This window comes from Pseudophryne corroboree, chromosome 12, assembly GCF_028390025.1.
Source record: "Pseudophryne corroboree isolate aPseCor3 chromosome 12, aPseCor3.hap2, whole genome shotgun sequence".
Lineage (NCBI taxonomy): Eukaryota > Metazoa > Chordata > Amphibia > Anura > Myobatrachidae > Pseudophryne > Pseudophryne corroboree.
Window position 1 is genome coordinate 27,531,590 of NC_086455.1, and position 18,086 is coordinate 27,549,675.

The 18,086-nt window shown below is 45.5% G+C and overlaps 1 protein-coding gene and 1 long non-coding RNA gene across 3 annotated transcripts in view; one reads left to right on the forward strand and one right to left on the reverse strand.

Annotated features, from left to right (window-relative positions):
• Positions 1 to 18,086, reverse strand: part of RHOJ (ras homolog family member J) — an 86,206-nt gene that overhangs the window by 61,089 nt on the left and 7,031 nt on the right. The window lies entirely within an intron of this gene.
• The window catches only part of LOC134980435 (uncharacterized), a 168,339-nt gene that overhangs the window by 54,667 nt on the left and 95,586 nt on the right, over positions 1 to 18,086 (forward strand). The gene's annotated exons all lie outside the window — the stretch shown is intronic.

Genomic DNA, 18,086 nt, shown 5'->3' on the forward strand with positions numbered 1-18,086 from the left:
GGGTGATTAAGAGATGGCCACAGGAGGCATCTGAGGGCAAAAGGCGAAGATGCAGCATCGGAACACCATCGCGACAATCAGTAAGCCTGAAGCTACTCTGATTTTCCGCCTCATCTATGCTGGCGATGTTGGAAAATCTGTGTTGGAAGACACAGACACTGGCTTCGGCACGCCCACAAAATGAGGACAAAATGACCCCTGTTCTCGGGAAAGCTGGCCTGTACCGCCCACAAACGGCACTGCAACTTATGGAGCACTGCAAACAATCTTGCATGACCCCTTCTGCACATGCGCAGTTTAGCCAAAATTGGAGTTCTATGCAAACAATTGCTCGGCAATTAGATCAAGCAGCAGCTTTTCGTTTTACAGGCTCTGATAATTAATCTGCCTGGGCATAATAAGTCAATCAGTGGCGCCAAAAGGGGGAGGAGTGGGTAGAAATCACCTGAGCCCAGGATGCTGGAGGGGTGGGGGCGCTACACCGAGTACATACCAGCCCTGCAATTATTTCATCATTAAAATATTTTTATATTAAAGGACATAGGGCCTAATGCAGACCTAAACTGCGCATGTGTATTCACCACAATGCACAGGCGCGTCACACGGGTACGATGGATTTGTGCGAAGGATCCGTTCGCACGGGCGTTTGCAAGGAGATTGACAGGAAGAAGGCGTTTGTGGGTGTCAACTGACCGTTTTCTGGGAGTGTTTGGAAAAACGCAGGCGTGTCCAAGTGTTTTCAGGGCGGGTGTCTGACGTCAATTGCGGTCCCAGACAGGCTGATGTGATCACAGTGGCTGAGTAAGTCCTGAGCTGCGCAGAGACTGCACAAGATCTGTTTGTACAGCTCTGCTACACATGCTTTCGCACACTTGCAATTGCAGATAATGATACTCTGATGAAAAAACAAAGACATTTACTCCCAACCAGCATGTGTGTCAGGATCAAAACCAACGGCATTTACAGCTGCAAAACCCAGTGGCAAACACAGGATTTGCATGGGCGGGTTTCCAGAACTGGGTGGAGCCAAGCACGGGGGTGGGGACTGAGGTGACCCAGTATATGCTGGGTCTGTAAAACGTGTGTGTGTGTGTAGATATATATATATATATATATATATCTACACATATATATGCCGTATACACACCTATATTTTGGCTGGTGACCTTCATTTAACCCTGGGTTATATGAAGGTCACCATCCAAAATTGATTGAACTGTATGATGGTTGATGTAGAGTTGTTTTTAATGAATTCTGTTTTATGACAAATTTATTAAATAATTTGCTTTTAAGATTTGCCTACTGTTGGTCAAGAATCTTGGTAAATATTCACATTTGAGCGTCCTCATAATATTGTTTTTCCTATATATATATATATATATATATATATATATATATATATATATATACATACACACACAGCATATTAAACATGCATATATATATATATATATATATTGTAATATATATATATATATATATATATATATATATATATATATATATTACAAATAGAAATGGATTCTCGTGGGAGCCAATATGCCTTTTGTATGACAATAATTAAAAGTTTTTATTGTACAGAAACAAACGATATTTATCCTAAGCGTTCGTTATTGACACAACCTTCTAAAAATTCATATAAAACAATATTACAATCTTATACATAAATTACAGTTGGATGTGAGGATTTTACAGCCAGGTGATCACAGTCAGAACTCGAAATGGATGTATCTCCAACCAGATGTTTGTGATAAGGACTTTGTTAACCAGACGTTGCAACGTCTGGTTAACAAAGTCCTTATCACAAACATCTGGTTGGAGATACATCCATTTCGAGTTCTGACTGTGATCACCTGGCTGTAAAATCCTCACATCCAACTGTAATTTATGTATAAGATTGTAATATTGTTTTATATGAATTTTTAGAAGGTTGTGTCAATAACGAACGCTTAGGATAAATATCGTTTGTTTCTGTACAATAAAAACTTTTAATTATTGTCATACAAAAGGCATATTGGCTCCCACGAGAATCCATTTCTATTTGTAATCTACTTTTAATACCTTATCTGACAGAGGGTATTTCTTGTTGGTTTGAGACTAGAGGTATAGCGCAAGATATTAGGGTTGATTTTTTGTTTTGTAATATATATATATATATATATATATATATACACATACAGTACATGTATATATATACCATGTGTGTGTGTGTTTATATATATGTATATACATGTGTATATATGTATGCACATGGCAGGGCCGAAACTAGACTTGTCAGCACCCGGGGCAAGGAAGCATTTTGCCCCCCCCCCCGCATTACACAAAAAAATGATCATGTTATCAAATATTTAGAAAGGGGATACCATTGAACAAAATTGCGCCTCATGTGCCCCAAATGTCCTAAGCATCTGTCACATAGCCCCTGTGTGTCCCCACACATTGCACCACATTACTGCACTACATGATTACACTAAGTGCCCTTTATATTGCACTACACTACGTACATGCCCCTATATGCTGCACTACATTACTACACTATCTCCCATACACTGCACTACATTACATGCTCCTAACACTACGTACATGCCCCTATATGCTGCACTACATTACTACACTATCCCCTATACACTGTACTACATTACATGCTCCTATACACTACACTACGTACATGCCCCTATATGCTGCACTACATTACTACACTATCCCCTATATGCTGCACTACACTACTACACCATCCCCTATATGCTGCACTACATTACATGCTCCTATACACTGTACTACATACCCTATATGCTGTACTATATATTACTTCATTACACTACACTACACTACATCTACATTACCAACAATAACACTGCAGGCAGGTATCCCCATTTTACACAGTGCGGCAGGCAGATATCCCCATTTTACACAGCGCGGCAGGCATATATCCCCATTTTACACAGTACGCAGGCAGATGCCCCCATATTACACAGTACGCAGGCAGATGCCCCCATATTACACAGTACGCAGGCAGATGCCCAGATATTACACAGTACGCAGGCAGATGCCCCCATATTACACAGTACGCAGGCAGGTGCCCCCATATTACACAGAACGCAGGCAGGTGCCCCCATATTACACAGTACGCAGGCAGATGCCCCCATATTACACAGTACGCAGGCAGGTGCCCCCATATTACACAGTACGCAGGCAGGTGCCCCCATATTACACAGTACGCAGGCAGATGCCCCCATATTACACAGTACGCAGGCAGGTGCCCCCATATTACACAGTACGCAGGCAGGTGCCCCCATAATACACAGTACGCAGGCAGATGCCCCCATATTACACAGTACGCAGGCAGGTGCCCCCATAATACACAGTACGCAGGCAGGTGCCCCCATTTTACACAGTGCGGCAGGCAGGTATCCCCATAGGCAGGTGTCCCCATTTTACACAGTGCGGCAGCGGCAGGCAGGTTTCAAGTTGGGGGGAAGGAGGGGGGGGAGAGAGAGAATACTTACGTCTTCCCGCTCTTCGGTCCCGCCGCCTCACGTCCCTCGCGCCGGCCGCCTCCTCCTTCATGCTTATCGCCTCTCCCCGAGCGCTCCTGCTCGGGGGGCGGGGCTTCGCGGAATGACGCGTTTGCGTTGTGACGTCACGACGCAACGCGTCATTCCGCGAAACTCCGCCCCCCGAGCAGGAGTGCTCAGAAGAGGCGATAAGGAGTAGAAACGGCACTGCCGCCGGGTCTCTCTCAGCGCCTGGGTCACATGCCCCCCTAGCCCCCCCCTAGTTTCGGCCCTGCACATGGATATATATGTACTACTATAATTAAAATAAAGTAAACTTTTATTAAGCACTTACAAGTGCCACCAGGAAGACAGCAGGCTGCAGAGGACACTAGACAGCCATTACTAATACTCGGCTCGCAAAATGCAGCAAAAAAAAATATTATTTTTTTTTGGTGGAGGGGGGGTGTTTCTGGGTGCTCGGAACCCCCCTTCCCTGCGTGCGCCACTGAAACCAACTGACATCGCTGTTGGTTTTTAATTGACATTGGAAACCAATGATTCGTAAATACTGATTTTTTTTTTAGGCTCAAAAATGACAGCGATATCCGTCTATGTTGGTCAGTTTTGGTTTAGAACCAAAATCGACCTTTATTAAATTTATCCCCAGATATATCTCTTGAATGAGCACAGAACCAAACCTATTTTAATAACCAAAATCGGTCTGTACTTGGGCTTCCAGTTACTCGAAATAAAAAAAACACATAAAATGTATAAACAATACAAAGAAAATTCCTAAGTTTTCATTTTTTTTTTAATTGTGGATTTATATCAGCAAATCATTTTTCTTACTGTGGACTGTACTTTGTCCAATATAGTGAATATATTTAATTTAATATATTTTATTTGTAAAATATCTGAAAAATAAATGAATAGGTTTTGCATGGCCACATTCTACTACAGCGTAGGTCTTGCAGTGGGAGGAGAACATTGAACTTTAGGGAAAAGACGACTGGAAACAGAATTTCTAACATGACTGAAGAATGAATGAAGTGGTGATTAGCACTATGACGGTGCTATCACCCACGCTAGCCATTACTTTTGGTGACCCGCCAGTTCTGTGTCAGACCCTGAAGAATGCTCGGGCCAGTGCCCAATGGCCTTTATTCAGACAATATACGTTTTACAACAACTTATTCTGCTTTACACACAGTAAAATCCCACTGCAAATAATAAAGTCAGTGTCAAGTGGACAATGAACAAAGCAAGGGGATGATCCCAACATTTATACCGGTCATTTTCAGCATTTAAATATGGCAGCTAGAACATTACACACAAAGATAAGATACGGCTGAAATGTAAATGAGAAACACTCTTCTGACGAAAGTCTTGTTACTTCTCTGGGAACAACTGTCATATCGAGCAGTGGTTCTCAAACTCGGTCCTCAGGACCCCACACGGTTCACGTTTTCCAGGTCACCCAGCAGCTGCACTGTGTATCACCAACTGTCACATTTTGAAAATCCACAGGTGACCTGCAAAACATGAACCGTGTGGGGTCCTGAGGACCGAGTTTGAGAACCTGTGATATAGAGGTAGCGGGGCTGATTATGAGTTGGACAGAGCTCCGGGTATGGATGCAAACGGCGAGTTTTTATATAAAGCTCATGCGCAGATATGAATTTACACATTTTTGCCTATGTTCGCCCTATTCTGCGTCGGACAGAACGTGGCCAAATCGGTGTTTTCCGTGAAATGGTGAGTGTATCAGGTGTGCATCCTAAGCTCTGTGGGACTCGGAGTGGTGGGTTCTGTGTTTTTTAGGATCTCTTGCACCTAGCATGGAGCTGGTGACAAGTGCTAGTACGAATGATGATGGTTGCGGCAGCCGGCATAAAATCAGTGGACGTCACGGCTTTCCACTTGAAGATACATGGACCCCCCGCATTAGCCATACGGATTCTCGCATTGGCATAATGTAATAAATCTTGCTGCCGCGGCCACTTTGCGTGCAGCTCAGAATCAGCCTCAACATGAGTGATGTTTCAAGTGGTCTATTTCTATAACCACTTTGTCATATGTATAGATACACTTTCTGCAAAGGCTGTGGTGGTTGTGCTGGGCGGGGGGGAGGGGGGGGTCTTTGTTATCTTCTGTGCTTGCGCCAACAGTATCTTCAGAAATATGAGGCTGGCACCATATTTCTGGTGATTTCTTATGTAATGTAGCGCAGAGTAAGTAACTGACTCGTGGGCACACACCGCACCCGTTATAGCTATATCACTGACTCTAGCAGTGTAATTAGTCATTATCTCCTGGAAGACAGAACAAGCAGCTCTCCAACTATGTATGGCAACACTGCTATTCACATAGCCAGAGTCAGCGCTTCTAAGTAGTGTAGAAATCTATTAGTGGTACGCATTTAGAATGAATGATTTGGGGCATGCACATTTGGGGCTTTATCATTGGTAGTTCATTGCCTGCGTTCTGCAATACTGCATGCTGCAGCTATACACAATACAGTTTGCCCTCTGTTTTATCAATTCAGAATTCCTTTTTGAAGGTTTTCTTACCCTTACTGGTAGTCTAACACATAGGGTTACCACCACCATTCTGGGATACAGGGCTGTAAGTAAGTGTGTGCTGAATGTGTCACATAGCACACTTGCAGTGTGAGCATATCGTGCACTGTGTGCTCCTGATTGGCTGCCCTGGCAGAGATTGCTGCCGAGGTGTTGGTAGGTAGTGTCCGCTGCAGCGCTGCTGTGGATGGGAGGTGGGACTTCAGCCTTGGCCATGACTGGAGGACTGTGCAGTGCTGGTGATGAAGAGACCTCTAGTGTCCGCTGCAGCGTCGGGGATGGCAATGAGGAGGACTGTCAGCACGGACTGTGCAGTGCTGGTGATGAAGAGACCTCTATGTCTCCTGCAGTGTCGGGGATGGCAACGGGGAGGACTGTCAGCACGCATACTGTGTCTAAGGGCTTTACCTGGCTCGATGTGTCTAAGGGGCTCTAACTGGCGCATTGTGTTTAAGGGGCTCTACCTGGTGCAATGTGTTTAAGGGGCTCTACCTGGCATAATGTGTCTAAGGGCTCTACTTGGCGCAATGTGTCCAAGGGGCTCTACCTGGTGGGTTGTGTCTATGTGGCTCAACCTAGTGTAAAGTGTCTAAGGGGCTCTGCCTGACAAAGTGTCTAAGGGTTTCTACCTGGCATAATGTGTTTAAGGGGCTCTACCTGGCATACTGTGTCTAAGGGTTCTACCTGGTGCAATGTGTCTAAGGGGCTCTACCTGGCGTAAAGTGTCTAAGGGGCTACCGGATGTAATGTGTATAAGAGGCTCTACCTGGTGCAATGTGTATAAGGGGCTCTACCTGGTGCAGTGTGTATAAGTGCTCTACCTGGTGCAGTGCGTATAACGTGCTCTACCTGCCGCAAAGTGTGTAAGGGGCTATACCTTGCGCAATGTGTATAAGTGCTCTACCTTTTGCAATGTGTATAAGCGGCTCTACCTGGCGCAATGTGTATAAGCAGCTCTACCTGGCACAACGTGTATAAGGGGCTCTACCTGGCGCAATGTGTATAAGCGGAACTACTGTGTGATGTCATGTGAATAACTAACACTACTGTGTGGTGTAATGTGAATTGGTACTATTATGTGGCCATGCCCCTTCCCGATGAAGCCATGCACCAACATTTTTGTAGCGTGCCTGTCCCTATTTTGAATATGTGAGGGGGAGGGGAGGGGGGGGGGGGTTCGGCAATTCACTTTGTGGTATAGGGCACCAAAGTATCTAGTTACGGCTCTGCTGGGATTTCTTCCAACAGTCTGGAAATCAGGGCATTGGGCACTGGCTTGAACTTCCACACCTGCTGGCCACCCAACAGTCAGTGAAGGACTGTGTGGGATTTTTCAGTAAAGAAAGCCAACGAGACTCCTTTTGGAGTGTACTTGGACAAACCTTGTTGTATGCAGACCACAAACACTGGGCAACTTTAATTTGACATATCAATTTAGATTTCAGTTTGGCCATTCTTCTTTCAAACCTAAGTATCTTTGTACGTTACATCTCATCTACCCCACCTGCAGTGCAGCACGATTTTACCAAGGTGCAAAGTTACGTGCCCGATTCCACGTTACTCCCAACTCAGAATCCGGCCCATAATGTGTATGAAGATGCTCTGATATAAGTCTCACCCTGGGGGCTTTCAGGGTTGCCCAAATTACACGTTTTATTATTTGTGAAAGTTGCACCCATTGAAAAACTCCATTCTGACAACACAATACTTTTAGTTTCTAACCTGTACTACAAAGTGTGTTAGAACCCGGATGACACCACCATTCTTGTATGTGCAGATTGCATTGATAGCACCTTCTTGTTCTGACTTTGGTTAGGACAACAACCTAGATATATGTGACCTGACTCTGCTGTTCAGTGTGACTAATCTTAATACAACACAATAATGTCCACAATCAAATAGATTATTAAGGATAAAATGGCACAGGGCCTAGACACTGAAAGGCAGGTGTTGTTGCAGGGAGCATGCTGTGGGATGTGTTGGTGGCTTCTGGTTTTCCTGGAGCAGATAGAGCTGCCGTGATGAGACCCTGGTGTTGTGCATGAGTTCAGGCTCACAAATGGCACCTGCTGCTGTATATGTGAACAGAAATTGTTACTGGTGCATACCTCCCAACTGTCCCGATTTTCGCGGGACAGTCCCATTTTTGGGGACTGTCCCGCTGTCCCACCGGCGGGCCGCAGTGTTCCGCGATGGGGGGGCAGATGGGAGGCTCTGTCTCTCGCTGTCCTGCTTAGCAGACAGAGGGAAAGGGAGCATGCCAGTATCTTACAGAGCGCTGGCCATGCCCACTCAGTGACGGAAACCGGGGGCGTGGCTTGCTATCGCGGCACTCCCACGAAACCACGCCCCCTTTTTCCGCCGGGGTGCGGCTATGTCGCGCCGATGTCCCTCTTTGGCAGGCCCCAAAGTTGGGAGGTATGCTGGTCTGATGACATATGAAAGGGGATCATGGTTCTGAAAAGATGGTTCTATAAAGCAGAGTTGGGTCAGATGTAACATGTGCAGAGAGAGTTAGATTTGGGTGGGGTGTGTTCAAACTGAAATCTAAATTGCAGTGTAAAAATAAAGCAGCCAGTATTTACCCTGCACAGAAACAATATAACCCACCCAAATCTAAATGGCCCCATACACTAGGACGATAATGCCCGATTTTATCCGAATTCGGGCCGATATATCGGGTTAAATCTGGCATTTTGGAGGTGTTTCCGATCCGATGCGCGTTCCCGTGAGCATCGGATCGGATCCCCTTGATTGAATGTGCTGCATCAACAGATCATGTCCGACCCTGCAGGCATGGCTGGGATCGCATACGATACATCATATGCAAAAGGACCGCATACGATGTTTCATATGCGATCCTGCCGCTCGGGAGGCTGCCGGGCAGTTCAAGGTAATTCGCCTCCGACTTCAGCCTCAGACATATCGTTGTAGTGTATGGGGCCCTTAGCTCTCTCTGCACATTTTACATCTGCCCCACCTGCAGTGCACATGGTTTTGCACAGTAGAGAAAGATTTTGTTGCTGCGATCATTCCTGAATTAGACCCTTTGTACTGTATGCTTCTATGTGGATTAATTACCTCAAAACTCAACAGAATTTCATTAAAAAGAAATCACACGAGAATGCACAACAGGTCCAGGGAAACAAATATACTCTATTAAATACTAATGAAAAGAAATAAAAATAAATTGAAAATGATTGGAAGGGACTGAACAAATACGACTATTAAACAATGTAATGGCAATACACATAGGGGGTCATTCCGAGCCGTTTGCTCTCTGCGGGACAAAATTTTGCACAGCTACGATCAACTCAGAATGACCCCCATAATTCTAACTGGGATCTTCAGTTTCAAGGAAGGGTTGTAAGGAGGAGTCCACTTCTGTTTCACTCTCCCACGATTGCAGTTTAAAAACAGTTCTGTGTGGTTAAGGGATATTACTGGAGTGATGTAATCATCTAAGTACATCTGCTGCTTATATAGTTAAGATTGTGGGCAGCTAATTTGTGGGATGACCAATATTCATGAGAACGCAGCCTGTCCATTCACTAGGAACGATTGCTATGACTGAGGTTGGAAGCCATTTTGTGCCTCAGTGATGTCACTATTTTCAAGTGAATGGATATGCTATAATCCTATAAAAGGGAAGTCAATAGAAATACATATTTGTACTACACAGATAAAAGACGGATATATAAGAAAGAAAACAGGTGGTTTTCGGTCTAATTATTTTACAGAAATGTTAACTTTTTTTTATTTCAAGTTTTTCATGACACCGCTGTCACTTTCAGTAGGACAGTATCTACAAACTACCACACTTCCCGCTCATTTGACGGAAAACGCTAATGATATACAAAGGGAAGCGAGACAGGAAGGAAGCAGGAGGATTAAGCCTGAATAACAGATAATTTTTTTTGACATCAGGTCAGCAGATATAAAAAAAGAGGTTCATGGGGTCACTTTCAGGTCTCCTTCACGCGTCACAGTTACAAAGGGAGAGATTTATCAAACCTTGGAAAGAGCTAAAAGATAAACTGGAGAGATATCAAGTTCCAGCCGATCAGCTCCTAACTGCCATGTTACAGGCTGTGTTTGAACACTGACAGGAGCTGATTGTTTGGTAGTATATCCAGTAGCGGATCTTGCCACGGACACATGGGACTTTTGCCCGGGGCGCCGCCTTCCGGAGGGCGCTGCGCCATGACAAGATCCGCTAGTGTTGGTCAGTGCCCCCTGGTGCTGTGCGGCGCTGTGAAGGAAACTAGACGGGTAGACGCTAGTCTAGGAGCGGTAAGTATTAATTATTTTTTTATTTTTTTAAGCGGCGCTACTCTACAGGGGGCACAAATGGGCGCACAACTCTACAGGGGCGTAACTGACCACGCCCCTGTATGAAGCTATGCCCCTATTTTTGCCCGGGGCGCCACAAGGGCTAGAACCGGCCCTGAGTATATCTCCACTCTAACACTCTCCAAGACCTGATGCATCTCCCCCATAGTGCTTAAAGGCTGCCATAACTTCTTATCTATTTTTTTTTTTTTTTTGTGTGTGTGTGGTGCTAAATGTACAAAATAGATCCTAAAAACATGTTTGCAAATATATCTCCTAGCTTTAAATAAAGCAATAGGTGGGCTTTATAGATAAAAGCTGCCCTGTGTGAATACTTGTAGCTGACACATGAGGGATTCTATCTAAATCCTCATTAGCAGAAATATAGAAAAAGAATGTGTCTGCGCCATACTTACCGACTTTTCAGCTGCTCTCTCCGGGAGAGAGCAGCCAGGTCGGATCAGCAGGGGGCGGGGAAGGGTAGTGACGAGGAGAGGGGGAGAGCAGAGGCGGAACGGGGGCGGGGCGGGGGTGTGGTTGAGGTATCGCGCCACTTAAGCCACGCCTCCACCGCATAATGCCGCTATTACAGGCATTATACTGTAGGGGGCGTGGCTATGATGACGCGATTCAACAAGAATCGCGTCATCAACTGCCTGGACCGCCCACTTACTCACTAAGTGGGCGGCCGGGCAGGGGGGAGCACAGGAATCGGGAGACTTGCTTGCTTTTCCGGGGTGCCGGGAGGGTCACCCGATTTTCGGGAGTCTCCCGGCCATTCCGGGAGAGTAGGCAAGTATGGTCTGCGCAGGTGTAAACACACTAAGCTTTCCCAAAAGCTGATAAAAGGGATCCGGTATTAAATAACGGCGGCCGGGATCCCGGCAGTCAGAATTCCGACGGTGGGCGCAGCAAGTCCCCTCGCAAGCTTGCCACAATTCGAGCCCGGTGTATATTCCCCATCGGGTGGTGGTGTGGATCACCACCCGAGTGGGAATACGGGGCTTGGGTCGGGATTCCGACCGCCGGTATTTCCAGAGCTGGCGGGATTCTGAACGTCGGGATCCCAACAGCTGGATTATTAACTGCATCCCGTTAAAAGTAAACAATTTATGTGTCACAGTATAGTATCAATTCATCTGCAATTTCAGCTAAAAGACACTTTATTCACATTCAGTAAAACATGGAACAGATACGTTCAGCCTGTGATAGCAGCCTCATACGCCCATGTATATGAAGTAGTGGAAAAACGGCCAATAATCAAAATTGTATCAGAAACTATAAGTCCTTATTGAAAAATGTATATATGTATATAGCAAAGAAATTATATTCACCATTCCACTGTGCGGGATAAAAGGCATATAGTGTTTGTTACAATATAATTGCGTGCTGTTGTGCAGCGTTGTTACCATGTATCAGTGTGCTGCTCCTTTGTATAACACAGTTCCCCTCCAGTGGCTGTCAGCCAGGTCTCACCCCAAATATACTCTCTATGTTCGGCCGCCCCCAGGGGTTAAAGTGGGGGGGAACGAGGTGGAACTAAGTTCCACCACCTGTAATGGTAGGGGGAACTAGTTCCACCTCCTCCTTTGCCCTGTACAGTGATTCCACCAGAAAAGCCTGCTCCACCACCTACGTCAATAGATGATGCAGGTAGCGCTAGTCTTACTGATGACCTGCAGCCACCTCCCCTATCCTCAGGTCCTGGTGGCTCCATGGTCCTTCTCCATCTACAGCCCACCCCTCCTGGTACTCACACATGCTGTGGCTTTTGGACAGCATTCATCCCCTCCTCAGGTCCCAGTGGCTACCTGTTCCGGAACAGCGTACGTGATGTCATGCTGTCGCCATTGCTGAAGTGAAGAAGAGCCATGAAGAGGAGCAGGGGGGTGCCAATAACACTAGCACTGGCTCAATGTGATGGGAGTGTGTGTGTGTGTGTGTGTGTGTGTGTGTGTGTGTGTGTGTGTGTGTGTGTGTAGGGGGGGGGGTGGCGGGAAGGTGGCATGGTTAGTTCCACCACCTCTCCAGGATCACTTTAAGCCCTGGCCGCCCCAGACTGTGCCTTTGAGGGGTAGTGTTAGTTTTTACCCTGGCCGTATTCAGCTCCGTCTCCTGGGTGAGGGCAGTCTGTGTTTGCACTCGCCATAGGTTCTATTCCCACTCGGTTGGTGATGTGGGCCCACCAGCCGGTAGGAATACTGGGCAGGTGGTGGGATTCCGACTTCCAGCACATCACCGGGTGTCGGGATTCCGGCATCGGTCTCCTGAACTCCGGGATCCTGACAGCTGGTAAACTGACTGCATCCCTGAGAAGTAAATAGTTTACAGCTTTTGGGAATCCTTAGTGTGTTTACACCTGCACAGATACATTCTTTTTCTATATCTCCTAGCTTATTTGAGTGTTTTCTTTGTATACTCTAGTAATGTGTGTATAGAACTTGCAGTAATGCTAAAAAAAATCAGTGGTTCTCAAACTCGGTCCTCAGAACCCCACACGGTTCACCCAGCAGCTGCACTGTGTATGACCAACTGTCACATTTTATAAATCTACAGGTGACCTTCAAAACATGGATCGTGCGGGGTCCTGAGGACTGAGTTTGAGAACCTGTGCTTTAGATTTTGTTTAGAACGACATCTAATACCCCTTTCACATCGCAAAAATAACCCGGTATCGACCCGGTATATTGCCAGGTCGACACAGGTCGCTGTGCGATGTGAAAGGGCCCATGGAGAATTCCCGGGTCACCTGACCCAGTAATTCAACCCAGGTAATAAGAAGGGTTATTCCCGGGTTGAATACCGGGTCAGGTGCAGTGTGAACGGGTTGCCGGGTCGATGCGACCCGGTACCCATCTACAGCATATGGAGAGAAGGCGCAGAGATGAGCTCATCTTCCAGCGCCGCCCCCCATGCCGACTCCGCCCCCATTGATATGGTAACCCGACCCGGCAGGTGGGATCTGGCATTGGAGATGTGAAAAGGGGTATAAGTCTTAAAAATAGATAAAGGGAACAGTAAATCATACAGTACGTACACACACACACACACATACATATAATCATGCGATGAACGTGGCACTCACAGGACTTGTCTCCTCAAATAACGTCAGGCGCGGAAAAAGCAAGCTCAGTCAAGCGGATAATTAGAGTGGCAAGTGTTATTCAGTCGTATTACTATCAGTTGTGGGTTTGGGTGGCCCTGCTATAAAAAAACTTTCACTGCATAAGCCTGTGAATACATGTCATGCATCAAACAACCCCACAAGAAAGAGTTGTCAATGTCCCATCAGTCTGGAAAGGTTACAAAACGTTTCTAAACACTTTGACCCTCTCTAATCCACGGGCCGGCAGGTAGACACTGTTAGTCTCCCCAGGAGTGGTCGTCCGACAATATCACTCCAAGAGCAAGGCCTGTAAAATTATTCACAATGATCCACGTAATGACAAAGGACCTGCAGGCCTCTCTTGTATTGGTCATTGTCAGAGATACAGATGCGTCCTCATACATCTTGCCTCAATGCGCCATGCAGCGGGAGACGCCTGACCTGAGTCAGCTGAGAGCTCCTGGGCAGTTCTGATAACATCCGGTGTCTTTTTTTTGCCGAAAATGCCTCCATGAAAACACGGTAACGTAGCATTTTGTGTGCAGATACAGCCGCAGTCACACACAGAATATAGGCATGTCGCATACTCTGGCGTGACTAGAAGAGCTGTTTAACGTGATTGCAGCAAGGATGTAGCAAATAAAAATTGTCAACCAACTTAAAATTGCTGAAGAGGGGGTGCACGTTGGTTGAAGGACTTACCCCACCCTCAATTCAGCAGCTTTACTGATTGGAACAGTTCCCTACAAATGGTTTGCATCCAAAGAGAAGCAAATGTGACAGTTATTCAATTAAAAAAAATCACTCCTAAGTGAAATGGACTTCTCTTTCCTAATGATGAGATCAGTTTAGGTTTGTAAATGACGCTGAGAAATCATCTGTTTTATCGGGAGATATGGGGGTTTTAGTGGACAGTGCAGAGTTAATCTGAATTACATTCTGTTTGTATCATATAACTGTATAGGTCTTGGGTCTGCGACTGCTAGGCAAAGCTAAGATAATGGTGCCCAGTCTTAGGGAGTGCATAAAACACTAATTGACTGAGAGAATGTCAGTCAGGGTCTGATGCGGCATCAAATATATGCCTGTGGTCAGAGCATGCTTTCACATTGTGCAGTCTCTGGAACAGGTGTCAATATTGGGTGACAAGCTGCGAGGATCGTTGTTGACGTCAGTGACCACGTGCTGAGGAAGATCCCTGTGCGGGACCAAACATCTGCTTAAATAAGCTAAACCCACCGCACCTTCCACTCTGGGTGAGAACTCATTGCACAAAGCACAAGTCACTTTGTTATCAGTTTATGCGTACATGTATTTGTCTCTTTAAATGTCATTATTTTAGTATAATAAAGTGTGTTTCATATTTTGCCTACACCGATTTGGGGTTTTCTTTAAATCAAGGTTTATGAAATGGCTGTTTAAGTAGAACACACTCTCACTGTATACTTAAAATTGATATAGATCATATGGACTAGGCGCCAGTGCTTTCCATTCTTTCTCGTTTTTCTATATAAGCAAAAGATGCAAAACAAAAGGCGGAATAATAAGACTAAAGACAGAGAGTGGGAGTCTTGTTGAGGGAAACAATCTAATAGCAGATCATCTTAATAATTATTTTTGCTCAGTATTCACTACTGAAAGAGAGGGGAAGGGGCCACAATTAAGTTGCATGGAAATTCAGAAGTACGTTTACAGAGGAGAAGGTCCTAACAGAACTCTCAAAACTGAAAGTGGATATATCAGTGAGGCCAGATGGGATACATCCATGAATACTAAAAGTGCTTAAAGGGGAGCTGGTAGCACCATTAACAGAATTATTCATGCAGTCACTAGCTACAGAGGTAATTCCAGTGGACTGGAAAAGAGCAAATGCAGTCCCATTGCACAAAAGTGGAAGCAAGGAAGAAGTGAGTAACTACAGACTAGTGAGCTGTACATCAGTAGCAGGGAAATTGATGGAAATAGTCTTAAAAGAAAGAGTTACAGAATTTCTGAAATTCAGCAACTTACAGGGTCCCAAACAGCATGGACTTACTGTGGGAGGTCATGTCAAACTAATTTTATTGACTTTTTTTCACTGGGTGACAAATGTTATAGCTCAAAGGGGGGGGGGGGGGGGGCGTAGATGTAGCTTATCTAGACTTTGGTAAGGCTTTCGATACTGTCCCGCATTGTAGACAGTTAAATTAACTTGAAAGCTTTAGATTGGATTCTTAGTTGGTTGACTTGATAAGATCTTGGTTGCAGGATAGAAAACAGAGAGTTACAGTTAATGGAGTACATTTACAGGAGGGAAGTGTTACCAGTGGAGTACCCCAGGGATCTGTACTTGGACCAGTGGTTTTTAATATCTTTATTGGGGCCATTGTAAATGGTATTGAAGGGAAAGTATGCCTTTTTGCAGATGTGACTAAGTTATGCAACAGGGTAGACACACCAGGAGGGGTAGAACAAGTGATTATCGAAGTAGACTAGAGGAATGGTCAAGAGTATGGCAATTGCAGTTTAATACCAAAAAATGCAGAATCATGCACTTTGGTCTCAAAAATTCAAAGGCTAAATATAGTATTAATGGCACTATGGGGGAAATGTCATAGGGTATGAGATTCAGAAAGTGAGAGATTTGGGGAGATTTCTCCTGTTTTCTTAAAGTGGCAATCATTTACATGGCAAAATCAACCTCATTTTGCTATGTAAATGATTGCCACTTAAAAAAAAAACAAAAAAAAAAAAACAGGAGAAATCTCCCAAAATCTCTCACTTTCTGATTCTCATACCCTATTACATCCCCCCCTATAATGAAAACTACTGAGGAGGAAAGGGATCTAGGTGTCACTATTTCAGGGGACTTCTAGGTAGGTAAGCAATGTAACAAAGCAATGAGGAAGGCTAGTCAGATGCTCATACCTCCCAACTTTGCTGTTTTGTGGAGCGCGGCTTTGCCGCGCGCGCTCCCGAAAAGGGCGTGGCCTATGAAAAGGGGGCGTGGCTTTGTGGGAGAACCCGCGATCGTGAGCCATGCCCCCGTTTTCGTCACTGAGGGGGCATGCCCAGCGCTCTGTGAGCCGCTGGCATGCTCCCTCTCCCTCTGACTCCACTGAATAGACGCTGTGCGCATGCGCACAGCGTCTATTCACCGCTGCTCTGCTAAGCAGAGCAGCGATTGACAGAGCCTCCCAACTGACCCCCCACCGCGGGACACTGTGGCCCGCGGGTGGGACAGCGGGACAGTCCCCAAAAAACGGGACTGTCCCGCGAAAATCGGGACAGTTGGGAGGTATGGATGCTGGTTCCATTGGGACAGGGACGGATCTAGACTTTTCTTTAGGGGGGGCGGTTTACTGTTTAATCTTGACTCCTCCCTCTACAGTCCCAACTCCTCCCATCTGCAATCCTAACTCCTCCTCTCTCAATTATGACTGAACTTTTTGAGTGAGACTGAGATAGAGCTTTGTGATCGTTCTATGTACATGTGACTGTGCTATGGGGTAATTGTATTTATTAGCCCTAGTACCCACACGCCAGCAAGTGAGGGGCAAATGCTCTGTAACCCTTGCTCTCCTGGCTCCTCTGTGCTGCTGTGGTATAAGCTGCAGCACATCGTTCTGCCTCAGGCTCTCCCAGTAGAGCTCTTCTGCTCAAAAGTGGGCGTGGCTATGACTGTGTTAGGGGGGGCGGTCGCCCCCTTCGCGCCCCCCCCCCCCCTAGATTTGGCCCTGCATAGGGAGAGGAATCGGCAGCAGCAAGAAGTAATAATGCCACTGTCATTGGTACGGCTTCATCTAGAAAACTGTGTTCAATTCTGAAGGTCATATTTTCAGAAGGATGCTAATACATTAGAGACTGTACAAAGAAGGACAACTAAAATGGTGCATGGCCTACACCACAAAACTTACCTGGAAAGACTAAAAGATTTTATCATGTATAGTTCGGAGCAGAGAAGGGAAAGAGGGAACATGATAGAAACTTTCATATATATCATGGATTTTAAGATCCAGGAGGGAAACATTCTTTGAAGGAAGAGCAGTATTAGAACACAAGGACATACACTGAAACTGGAGGGAGGGAGGTTCAGGGGAAATTTGAGGAAAAATTACTTCACAGACAGGGTAGTAAACAAGTGGAATAGCCTCCCATCAGAGGTGGTAGTGACTAATACAGTAGGGCTATTTAAACATGCATGGGATAGACATAAGGATATTCTTACAAAGAAATAATGATCAAATAGGGTTTGAGATAACAAAGAAGGGGCAGACTAGGTGGGCCAAGTGGTTCTTATCTGTCGTCACATTCTATGTTAATGTTCTCTGTAAGGTGCTCAGACCCTTTGTGGTGCCATATAAATATATAGTAATAATATATACTTTATATATACTTCACAGAAAGTCCGGCTCTCCCCTTACGGAGTTAAATGGTCGGGTGCCCGCGCTTGTGCTGCATACATACAATCCCGGAAGGATGTATATATATATATATATATATATAATTTCTGGAGAGTACACAGGTGCGTGTGTGTGTGTGTGTGTGTGTGTGTGTTGACTGTTGGATTGTAGCAACAGCTAATGGCCAAGT